The 12,400-nt window shown below is 39.0% G+C and overlaps 1 protein-coding gene across 4 annotated transcripts in view; it reads right to left on the bottom strand.

The window, feature by feature from the left end:
- The window catches only part of bcas3 (BCAS3 microtubule associated cell migration factor), a 403,272-nt gene that overhangs the window by 176,210 nt on the left and 214,662 nt on the right, over positions 1-12,400 (bottom strand). The gene's annotated exons all lie outside the window — the stretch shown is intronic.

Below are 12,400 nucleotides of genomic sequence, written 5' to 3' on the forward strand. Positions count from 1 at the left end.
CTCAGTATTGTTCATTCGGTAATTTTACCGATTATATATATATATATATATATATATATATATATATATATATATATATATATATATATATATATATATATATATTTTTTTTTTGTATGTGGGTGATTATGTGTATGTGCGTGCGTGCCTGCGAGTGAGTGTGTATTCATTAGTTCACTTAAAACCTACTGAAAAAAAAAAAATCCCATACCGTTCACCTAAACCGAACACTTCCAGCCAGAGTCGTGAGGCCGTCAGGAAACCCGAGGAAGGACCAAAGAAAAGAAAGGAAAGTGAAATCCAGCACCGACCAGACACCACCCACCAGGCCACCAACCAGAGTCCTTCACCAACCCCAGAGACATCTAAATTTCAACAAATCAGGGAGACCTCAAGAGACCAAAGGAGAGACTGAGGAAAGGAAGGAAGGACAGACGAAGCAGAGTGAGATCCACAGACACCAGCCTCCACCGATTCAATGACCTGAGGAAGATTGTGTCTGAGTTTCGATAGATGCTGGTGTGGTGGATCTGGCATGCATGAAAATCTCCACCAAAGAGGGGAGCCGTCGACCCCCGCCACGACAGAGCAAGCGCAACACCTCAGGGCCCCCCAGGCCGCGGCAGCAGGCCAAAGGACGACCCCCGGGCCCCGCAGGGACCACCGGCTGGAGAGCAAATCCAGGAGCAGGAGCGCCCCCCACCCCAACGCGGCCCGCGCCCCCAACCCAACGCAGCAGGACGGGGCACTGCAGGCCCGCCAGGAACCCCACCGGCCCACACATAGGTGATTGGGAAAGTAAAAGGACAAACTTTATTTAACTGTCCACACGTTAAACAAATACTGAAAATAACATTAAGAGATTGATTTGACTTTAGTAGATCAGTCCTGTATTTTTATTTTTTATTTGTATTTTTAACTCAGTATTTCAATAAGTTTTAAAGGGACAGTGTGTCAAACTTTTGGATTTCTCAATGTTCTTTTACGAGTATTTGGAACACTCACTATTATTTTCAATATGCAAAAAAAGATCAGATCAACATACATTAAAAAAAATATATATATAATAGCAATAACTGTTACATGGTATGCAATTGTATTGAATAATGCAGTATAAAACTAAAAGCTGTCATTGAATTTGCTGAATGCTATGTTAAATGAATTAAATTTGTCATTAAAAATTTGTAATATTGAAAAAAAAGTTAATATTGTGAAATGACATTAAATATAAGAAATATTAAAGGTCCCATAGCATGACAATGCACTTTAGTGGGGTTTCAATAATATGCATCCCCAGCCTGTCTACAATCCAAACAGGTATGAAAAAAGTCAGTCCACAACTTCTTTAGCTTTCTCCTCCTTTCTAAAATGTGTGCTTCTAACGGGAAGGTTAAACTTCCGTGACTTAGTGACGTCAAAAAGACACAGAAGTGCACCCGACCCAGCCCGCTCGGGTTAGTGGCACCACCTCTGGTAAAGGTTTGTCACGCCCACTGAAATTCGAAAAGCTGGCTGCTTTTTTCTTTTTCTCCCCCTGCTCGCAAATGCTCCGTGGAGAGGGGAAACAATTATCATGAAAAAGTGGTTGCTTCCTTGTCCCAAGTCTTTGAGAAGACAGTGGATTAATTTTATTTTTGAAGGACGTGTACCGACATCATTTCTCAAAGGACTGTTTTGTTACTGAAAGCCTGTCCAGAGCTGGATTTGCAACACGTTTAAACATAATGGATCGGTCCCAACAGTGTGACACGAGTACAAATGGGAGGGATGTATGTTTAACCTGTTTGGTTTAGCCTTCCTTCCTATCCTTTCTAATAAGAGATGTGCACCTTCTACCATATTACTGGTATATTTTAGTACATAATGTGGGAGCTACATTTGTCGTGTGGACGTTGTTTGGTTACAAGAAGTCAGATATGATAAAGCAGACGGTGGTTGGATAATATTAAGCGGTTGCGTATTGTTTTGTCAAGATACAATCTGCGGTGGTTAATTTGCCGTGACTGGCAACTGGCCACCTAGTTGACATGACTTTGTGATGCTAACCGGCCGCTAAGTGGTCTCGACGAGACGGCTTGCACGTTGCGACTGCGCAGTGGCCTAAATGTCCACATTTGTGTTATTCATAACCGCTTGTAAATGTCTACAAGCATTCCCGGCAAATCTGAGACATTCACGGCAAAATAACGTTTGCCGGTTACGGCAAGATAACCATTGCCTAAACAGTCACAAACTAACGGTACAACATAGTCTCTGTAGTAATGTTATGCTACTTTTTCTTATGGTAAAACGTTATGCCACTTTTCTATTAAATAAATATATATATTAAAATAGTTCTCAAATTTGTAGAATACATGTCTATATTTTTCTTCTGTTCCCATGGCCAGTTCACAACATTAGCACATGGCTACCATGATTGAAATCACTGCCCCTTCGAAAGGGAAGGGTATGGCCTAGGCGTGGCCTGGTGCAGCTATTTACATAAAAGTGACACACCCCTAAAACAGCCTGTTTTGAACAGAGCGTTTTTTGGCTGATTTAGGCACAGAATTTTTTTTTAGATCCAAAGTCAATTTTGACAAATGCATGTCAAAGACATGTTTTTTTTTTTACACATTTGAGAACTATTTTAGGATGTTCAAAAGTTAAATAATATATGACCTTTAAATAACAGGACAATGATTATTATATGAAATTGAAGTTGGACTAAAATCAGCTCCACCCGGGATTTGAACCGTGCTCTACAAAGCAGTAGGCATTTGCTGAGGATATTATGCGTTGATTCAATTAAGTGAAATCGTAATAAATGTCCCTATATGATAGTCACTAGGTATATATGCATATCACTTAGTGTGATGCTAATGGATACATCTACAATGTAAAGACGAAAGTGGGATCCGAACCCCGACCCCTTGCCAATATACTTTACCAACTGCTTCACTTCAGCAGGGAGTGGGAGTTGAAAGTTGAACTTGGAAAAAGTTGAATGTCTGTGCCACTGAAAATGAATGGGGACAATTTGATATTAACCATTAAAGATGCATTGTGCCGTTTAAAAAGGTAATATTAAAGCTTTTTCTACATCATGCATGCTCCACCAATGCCTATATGAGATTGAAGAGCCCTGACTGTTTTACTCTGACTGCACCTATCAGCTTTTATCTTCCCTTTATAGTAGAGTCTGCGGACCCTCACACTTCACAGTTTCTTTGGGCAGGGGCGGAGTTTTTCTTACCTCATTTGAAGTCATGTCTTCATTTTTCAACTGTGGCTGTCGCTTTAAGATCGTGCATGTACTGCACGCGCACCATGAATGAGCCTGACACAGATGCTGCAGCAACGCTTTTGGGCCAGAGGCGGCAGTCATGAGTAAAAAAGTGACAAGCTTCACAAAGATCTTTTAAATTGTGTGAAAACTGTAAGTATGTGGAATGAGAACAATTATGGCCCTGTAGGCGTGAATTTTTGGAGCAAGTTGAAATTGGAACAGTGTTAATAATAATAATAATAATAATAAAGAATTGGAATAACATATGTAACCCATATGACACTATTTTAGTCTTATTTGCACATTCTACTGTAAATTCCTTTCTACTGAAAATTCTATTGTTTAAGTGGTATTATGATAACCTGGCAATAGCCAGATTGATATTGTGATTCACTCAAAGGAGTTCTCCACAATATATGGCCCAGAAGGCGTGAATTCATGGAGCAACTTGAAATTGGAATGGTGTAACTTGAGTATATTTGAGTGGTTCACTCAAGGGAGTTCTCCACAATATCAATCTGGGACTGTGATTTGTTCGAGAAAGGTGGGGCATTCTGGACAATACTTCGAGCTGAATGGACGATGCAAGAACTTGTGCACGCCTACCAAAGTTTTGTTTTGACCAATCACGGCAACGGATGTGAATGTTGTCGTCGTCAAAGGGGAGGGGGGGGGGGGGGGACATTTTTATCTTTACCAGATAAAAATGCATGAAGTGCCTCTTTTCTTCAAAAAGGAAACCGTGAGAAATTCGGAAAAAAACACAATTAATTGCAGCGTCCATGCATTTGTCAACCCGTGTCGCTATGTTAGGTTTGTTTGTTTCTCACAGCTTCTGCACTTTTGTCACAACTGCATATTCGGCCCCCAAATACAATGTTGTTTTGTGATTGGTCCGAACAACTGGTGGGTTCAGTACAAGATGGATTCTCCGGAGTTTGTACATGCCGCGAGAATTCATCTGGCATGGGCAACTTTAATATTATGAATACAAAAGAGAAAATAAGACATTTCACTTAATCATGAATAACCAAAAGTCACTCCGGAACAATATTTTTGAGTGTCCATGTTTTTTAAATTATATCAATAACATTACCGTGGGATGCTATGCAATACACTAAAAATATTACACAACATAATTGCAACTCTAAATCATATTTGTCAAGGCATCCACTTTGTTCTGACAATGAAACAATCTGACATTTCAACAGAACCGTAAGTAATATACTGTGCACATGCAAGGCAAGGCAACATTATTCATAAAGCTAGCATACAGGAGAGCATGAAAATAAATTTTGGGGGTTATTTTATACTTCATATCGAGTAAATATGTTTGTGACATTACTCAGTGGCACCATATTTTTTGCACGCATTTTGTATATAAAAAAAATATATATATATATATATATATATATATATAAATAAAATAAGGCTGTCATATCAGATCGTAAGCAAAAAAACTGGATCGAGACAGCAGAAAAAACACATATTGAACCTTAACTCTATCACTGCCAGACGTTTTCAGAAACGGGTTGTTCCCAGTGCCAGCCGATTTAAGCATTTTGACTGATCTTTCAAGGTCCACACAAAATGTTGTGTTTGGACTATGGAAACACACATACTACCAAATGAAAGATTGGACTCTCATCTTTCATCAGAAAAAAAAAGTTTGTTTCTACTGAAGACATTTAACATTTTCAATTTACATTTTTACTGTTTATGAATTTACTTATAAACATAAGTTGCCATATAACTGTGTATTGTAATGAATATAACTGTGATGATGTTGTTGTGAAGTATATTGGAACTTTTTCACTCCCTGCCAGCTGGTGAGATAGGAATGTGATGGGAGTAAAGTTCTCAAGTTCTCATGTAGATAACACTGTTGGGCTGAGGGAGTCTAGGTCTCATGGCATTACCTGTCTATTCATATATTTCCGGCTTGGACGGGGAACTGAAGTAAACATGTCAGTAAATCACTTGTCTGTCTATTATAATTACTAACCCTTTGTCCAGCCTCAGAGGAGGAGTATGCTTTTTTCATCTATAAAGCGACTGTGTGTTTTCATATTGACACACTCGAGGCTTAACATCATCTTCGAATGTAAGCATTTTCTCTTGTGTCTTTTATAAGCTTCTAAAATAAATTTTTTGCAAAGAAGGCTTTTTCATCAGATCTCTTCTCCAATTATTTTGAACACGCAAAGATTACACTTAATATAGTAATCAAATAATACCTTCAAATGGTGAACCCGACGGCGACAAATTGAGACGTTTTTGCAACATCTGTGATGATCTTGGAACAACTGAATTTCTAAATGTGGAAATATTAACAAGGTGAGTGGACAAATTATCCACGTAGAGAAATTCTGCTTGTTTGGGATTACTCAAAGTTGCATTACGTCTGTGCTAAATTGTATTTGAGATCTGTGAACAAGTTAGGGGGGTTTTAAAGTCGTATTTGTTACGGAGGGACGCGAAAGTCCTCGATTTTGAAAATTACTACGACATTGAACCATGCATGGGAGATTTGTTCCGTGGTGGAATAGGCTGTCTTTTTTATTTTTATTGTTGTATGAATATTATATATGTATAATTCTACGGGGTGTGCGGAGTGGATTAGCCGCCCGTGTGGTATCATTCACACGGTGTGTGTGCTGTGTTGAATTACTAAACCGTGGGACATAATTCCTCGGTGTGTGTGTGTTGTGTTGAATCAAGCCGCTCGTGTGATGTCATTCACATCGGAGTGAGAGCTGTGAAGAAGCCGCCCGCGAAGATCCTGGATAAGTATTTATTAAGTCGCGCAAAAAGAAGCCCGTTGTGTCCGTACACACTTCCGTAAGTGACGTCAAGTAGGAGCGCTTCGCCGTTTGAAACGGCATAAGAGATTGAGTTCCACGGAGGAATAGGCTGTTTTTGTTGTGGTGTGTTATTAGCCGCTAGTGTTGATCACACTAAGTGAGTGCTGTTGTGTGTTGTGCTATAAGCGGCCCGTGTTGATCACACGAGGCGACTGCTGTGTTAAACGCCCGTATATCGCTACGGTGTGTGGTGTGATATTAGCCGTCCGTATATTTCTACGGTTCGAGAGCTGTGTGAAAAGCCGCCCGTGAAGATCCTGGATATATTTATTAAAGTCGCGCAGAAGGTATTTAATATCTGTTTTATTTTCATCTTGTTTGTATTTTTCTGAAAAAACAAAAAAAAATATATAATAATATTTTTTTTGGGGGGGATTAATGAGAATAGTTTTGATCTGTTATATTGTAGTATCATAAGTGAGACGTCACTGACTTTATAAATATTATAAACGACTAAATTACTACACATAATGGACGACATTTTTGACCGAGACTCAGGGTGGTTTGATTTGCATAAACTTCCGGTCCATACTGAGAGCCTCTCGCTAAGCGAACAAGTCACGGCCGCAACGCTCGTCATGGCTGAAGCGCTCCCACTACGGCGACGGTGTAAGATGAAAAATCTTTTAAATGAATGGATACGCACTAATTGTGATAAAGGTTGGTTCCCACCGTTAAAATCTGAGACATGTCTGATTGCTTTAATGAAGTCTGTAGAACTTGCTTGTGTAAAACAGCGCCAGACACTGATTAACTCCGTGAAAAAAAAACATCTATATTTTCTTCGAATGGAAGAAAAGTGAGACGACAATGTAAGGTCGTGGACCAAATGTTGGTTAACGCTAGAATGCTTGCTTTGGGCAGCTCTGTGAATGTTTTTGTTGTAAAGCTGTGTTGAGCGAGTCCGCTAGCCACAGCTCGGCTAACGACAACGTGTTCGATGACCGCATGGCGAATGCTAGGCTAAAATCTCCGCCATCTTAAAATTGTTAGAAATGAGACATGACCCGGAAGATAGATTAAATAAGGCAAAAGTTTTCGGATTGGAATTGGCTCGGCATGCGGAGATTCCACAGTCTATTCGTTCTAGATGGCATACTAATCTGGAGCATGTGTGACTTGTGTGATTTGGAGGGAATGTTTTTTGTTATAAAATGACTAGGGTCAATTGTGTGATTATAATGGGGATTTTTCTAGTTGGTATGTGTGTGCGTATGTGCCGCAAAAGTTTGAAAAGTTGAGAGAATTGTTGAGTAATTGAATGAGACCTAGATAAGGAAAGTGGGGGCTATCCGGGTGGTTTGGGAGTTAACTGAATCTGTAATTGTGAATAAGAAATGTGTGGGTAGATATTTCATTTGTTTTTCTTTAATACTTTAACTGTATGTTTGGTGTTGTTTTTGAGTAGTAAAGACTAGTGTGATAATGGCGTTTGTTTTTCGTATAGTAATGTAGGAAAAAATAGGTTTTGAATGTGATTTCCCCCCCCCCCTTTTTCTGCTCCTTCCCTGTGTCTTAAATGGGACGAGGGGGGATTTGTGTGAAATAGGAGTCAGGGGGCAATGTGTCCTGTAATGGGAGTTTTTCTCTTTTTTTTAGGTAAGAGAAGAATGCGGAAGGATATAGAGGTCTAGGTGTTAACTACAGGCCACTCTCCATATTATTTAAAAAAAATCAGGTCTGTGTTTTTTATATAGTTGAATGAGTAATAAAACCAAATTTTAATTGAAATAGACTTTTTATTTTTGATTTTTCCCCCCTGCATCTCATGACTCATTTGTAGGTGTGAAAATGATTAACCTTTGTTCTGTCTGAGTCCAATTTCAGAATTTGAAGTTGGACATTTTGCATGCCAGTTTGGAGACTAGAGAACTTCCCCAGGATGACTGACTGTGAGCTGTCACATTTTAAAGCATAATTTGAGGTAACATATAATGAAGAAGAAGTCTATGGTAAATTTAGTAATACTACTTGCTATAGTGTAGAACACATTTAAACTAGAAAAATTCCCGCGGAAATTTTGAATGGGACTGCTGACTCTTGTAAATGAGCTGAACAGTTTTAAATTCAAACCACTGGAATCGCTCAAGAAATGTGGAAGTTAACCATAATCAACATCAACTAAAAGTATCTCACTGTCCCTGAAAATGTATTTAAAAAAATGTAAATGAGCTGAAGAGTTTAAAATTTAAACGACAAAAATCGGTCAATAAATGTGGAAGTTAACCATAATCAACAGAAACTAAAAATATCTCACTGTTACTTTAAGAGCGCACACACATTTTTGACTTGGAGCCGTCACGCGCCCCACATTCCATTGAGATTGCATGAGAGAAGCACCCCTTGAACAAAAGCCTCTCACGACTTAACGGTTGAAGATACAGATTTAAGAAATGACTCGTTAGAACGGCAAGGGTTTGGGGAAAACGAGCATGTTCTCATTTTCTTAATCGGATAAAAAATGACCAAATGAGAGCAGGTTGAAAACTTATGATTTATCATAAATGGAGAGAGGAAGGCGCCTGAAATTAACATGTAAAAGACAGGCGAATTAGTCCGACTTCTCTTGCTTAAGGTGAAAATAAAGGTACTAAATGACACCTTAGCCAAATAAAAGTTAGTTTGTCTGAAAGAAGACACTCGTGACTACAAAATGTGAGAATTTGATGTCTAGTGAGCAAAGATTGTGGCCATGGTGACGAGTTGAAGTGACGTCACGCACCCACATTGCATTGAGATTGAATGAGAGACGCACACCTCAAAGAAGAGCCTCCCACGACTTAACTCTTCAAGATACAGATTCAAGAAATGGCTCATTAGAAAGACAAGGGTTTGGGGAACACGAGCATGTTCTCATTTTCTTAATCGGATAAAAAATGACCAAATGAGAGCAGGTTGAAAAGTTATGATTTATCAGAAATGGAGAGAGGAAGGCGCCTGAAATTAACATGTACAAGACAGGCGAATTAGTCCGACTTCTCTTGCTTAAGGTGAAAATAAAGGTACTAAATGACACCTTAGCCAAATAAAAGTTAGTTTGTCTGAAAGAAGACACTCGTGACTACAAAATGTGAGAATTTGATGTCTAGTGAGCAAAGATTGTGGCCATGGTGATGAGTTGAAGTGAAACTTTTGGAAGTACATTTATTTGTTCCCGCCACTCTAAAGTTAATTGCTCCACTCTGGCACTTGCAATACACAACAATGGGAGAAGGCTATTTGTCTGCTGTTTGCTCACTGTCTTTGAACCCGCACAGAGGGGAGAGCTTACATTCCTTAAAAAAGATTTCGACACTGAGCTAAAGATGGGAAAAATTCCTACAAAATGAGCTAAAATTCGTATCGGTCGGATAACGTATGCGCGCGCAGCGTGTCTTGGAAAAAGGTGCTTGAAGTGTGATTTTTTCCCATTCATTCCCAATGGGGAGTTAATTTGGGAGTTTTTTGGGAATAGCGTCGCCAAGGTAACTGGGAATTCTTAGAAAAATAATAGCGCAGCGAGTCAGATCGAGCCGCATCGTTTGATACCTCATTTGTGCCGGTGCGATGTACGGTACGGGCCGCATTTTAGCGGAAAAATCGTGGAATAATATATAATAATAATAACAACAAAAAAAATAAACCACTGTCCTAGGTAGAATACTAATATGTGCCTGCTTGCTTCGCAAAGCAGTCCCATAATAATAATAACTAGAAAAATTCCCGCGGAAATTTTGAATGGGACTGCTGACTCTTTGGTAATGAGCTGAACAGTTTAAAATTTAAACCACTGGAATTGCTCAAGAAATGTGGAAGTTAACCATAATCAACATCAACTAAAAGTATCTCACTGTCCCTGAAAATGTATTTAAAAAAATGTAAATGAACTGAACAGTTTAAAATTTAAATGACTGGAATCGGTCAAGAAATGTGTAAGTTAACTATGATCTAAAAATATGTCACTGTCACTTTAAGAGCGCACATCCATTTTTGACTTGGAGTCGTCACGCGCCCTACATTCCATTGAGATTGCATGAGAGAAGCACCCCTTGAACAAAAGCCTCTCACGACTTAACGGTTGAAGATACAGATTCAAGAAATGACTCGTTAGAATGGCAAGGGTTTGGGGAACACGAGCATGTTCTCATTTTCTTAATCGGATAAAAAATGACCAAATGAGAGCAGGTTGAAAACTTATGATTTATCAGAAATGGAGAGAGGAAGGCGCCTGAAATAAACATGTAAAAGACAGGCGAATTAGTCCGACTTCTCTTGCTTAAGGTGAAAAGAAAGGTACTAAATGACACCTTAGCCAAATAAAAGTTAGTTTGTCTGAAAGAAGACACTCGTGACTACAAAATGTGAGAATTTGATGTCTAGTGAGCAAAGATTGTGGCCATGGTGACGAGTTGAAGTGACGTCACGCACCCACATTGCATTGAGATTGAATGAGAGACGCACACCTCAAAGAAGAGCCTCCCACGACTTAACTCTTCAAGATACAGATTCAAGAAATGGCTCGTTAGAACGGCAAGGGTTTGGGGAACACGAGCATGTTCTCATTATTTTAATCGGATGAAAAATGACCAAATGAGAGCAGGTTGAAAACTTATGATTTATCAGAAATGGAGAGAGGAAGGCGCCTGAAATTAACATGGCAGAGATAGGCGAGTTGGTCCGACTTGTCCCAGCTTAAAGGGAAAATAAAGGTACTAAATGACACCTTAGCCAAATAAAAGTTAGTTTGTGTGAAAGAAGACACTCGTGACTACAAAATGTGAGAATTTGACGTCTAGTGAGAAAAGATTGTGGCCATGGTGACGAGTTGAAGTGAAATTTTTTCAAATACATTATTTGGTTCCCGGCACTGGATGGCTAATTAGCCAACAGAGTGTGTGAGAAAGCTAATTCAGTCACTGTCTTTGAACCCGCACAGGGGGGAGAGCTTTCATTCCTTAAAAAAAGATTTCGACACTGAGCTAAAGATGGGAAAAATTCCTACAAAATGAGCTAAAATTCGTATCGGTCGGATAACGTATGCGCGCGCAGCGTGTCTTGGAAAAAGGTGCTTGATGTGTGATTTTCTCTTCCCTTTTCCCATTCATTCCCAATGGGGAGTTAATTTGGGAGTTTTTTGGGAATAGCGTCGCCATGGTAACTGGGAATTCTTAGAAAAATAATAGCGCAGCGAGTCAGATCGAGCCGCATCGTTTGATACCTCAAGAGTGAATGAATATTGTTGTTGCAAGCTAAGCAGGATTTGCTCCTGTAGTCTTGGTGTTGGCCAAATTGCCCCAATTTGTTTTTTCTTATCAACAGGACACAAGGTGTCTGTTTTGGGTTTTTTTCCTCTTTGAAGCAGCAATTTGTAAGCGGCTGCAGTGCTCAAATTCAGGTCTGAAATGATCAGAATTGATCTTTTTCAGATGAGGAAGTCAGTTAGTGGTCTGTCTGTGTGTGTCACAAAGAAAGTATGCACACAAACAAGTCATGTTGAATTAAATAAATGTAGGACTATAAGTTAGTCTGAATGTGATACTTCTACAGTATGTGAGTGAATGAATTCACAGGTGGAGAATTGAGGTGATTGGATTTTGACCATGGGAGGAAAAGTAAGTGCTGGCAAAGACAACTCATGGTGAAAATAAGGTAAGTATATTCAATTTCAGAAACAATTGAAAAATATAATTTCTAGAGCCCATGGAATTTTCCATTTAGGTGTGGAAGTAACATTGGGACACCTGGTGGACATTATTTTATGAGACAAGTTGTAAAAATGAACTGCAGGACTGCAGTGTTTATTAAAGGTATAAGTATATATATAAATCTCTTCTCAGACTGTTTATGGCCCGGCCGGACATGAGCAGTTTTGGGTTAAGATGATGTTGTTTTTAAACGATTTACACTGCTATAATAAAAACCAGCGTGAAAAATACAGAAATTTGATGTATGATAAAAAGCACATTTATGCTAAATCTACAACAGTAAATATCATGGTAAAATATTTGATTAATCATTATCTACTATCATAAGGGCTTCTTAGGAATATTGGATTAGACGAACCCATTTGAAAAAACAAAAACTTCATAAGATATAAAAAGGCTGGACTTCTTTTGAGGGTCATAAAAACAGGCCGTTTCCCGCCCCCAAAGTTCCGCTGGGGGAGTCACACGTTGAGAGGCCCCCAGCAATTAAAGAGATAGTGTCTACATTCTCTAAGCTAACAGATAACCAACCAGAAGTTCCTTCAAAAACAAATGATTGTGAATATGTGTGGTTGAAAGTAACT

The sequence above is a fragment of the Vanacampus margaritifer genome, chromosome 5 (assembly GCF_051991255.1).
Source record: "Vanacampus margaritifer isolate UIUO_Vmar chromosome 5, RoL_Vmar_1.0, whole genome shotgun sequence".
NCBI lineage: Eukaryota > Metazoa > Chordata > Actinopteri > Syngnathiformes > Syngnathidae > Vanacampus > Vanacampus margaritifer.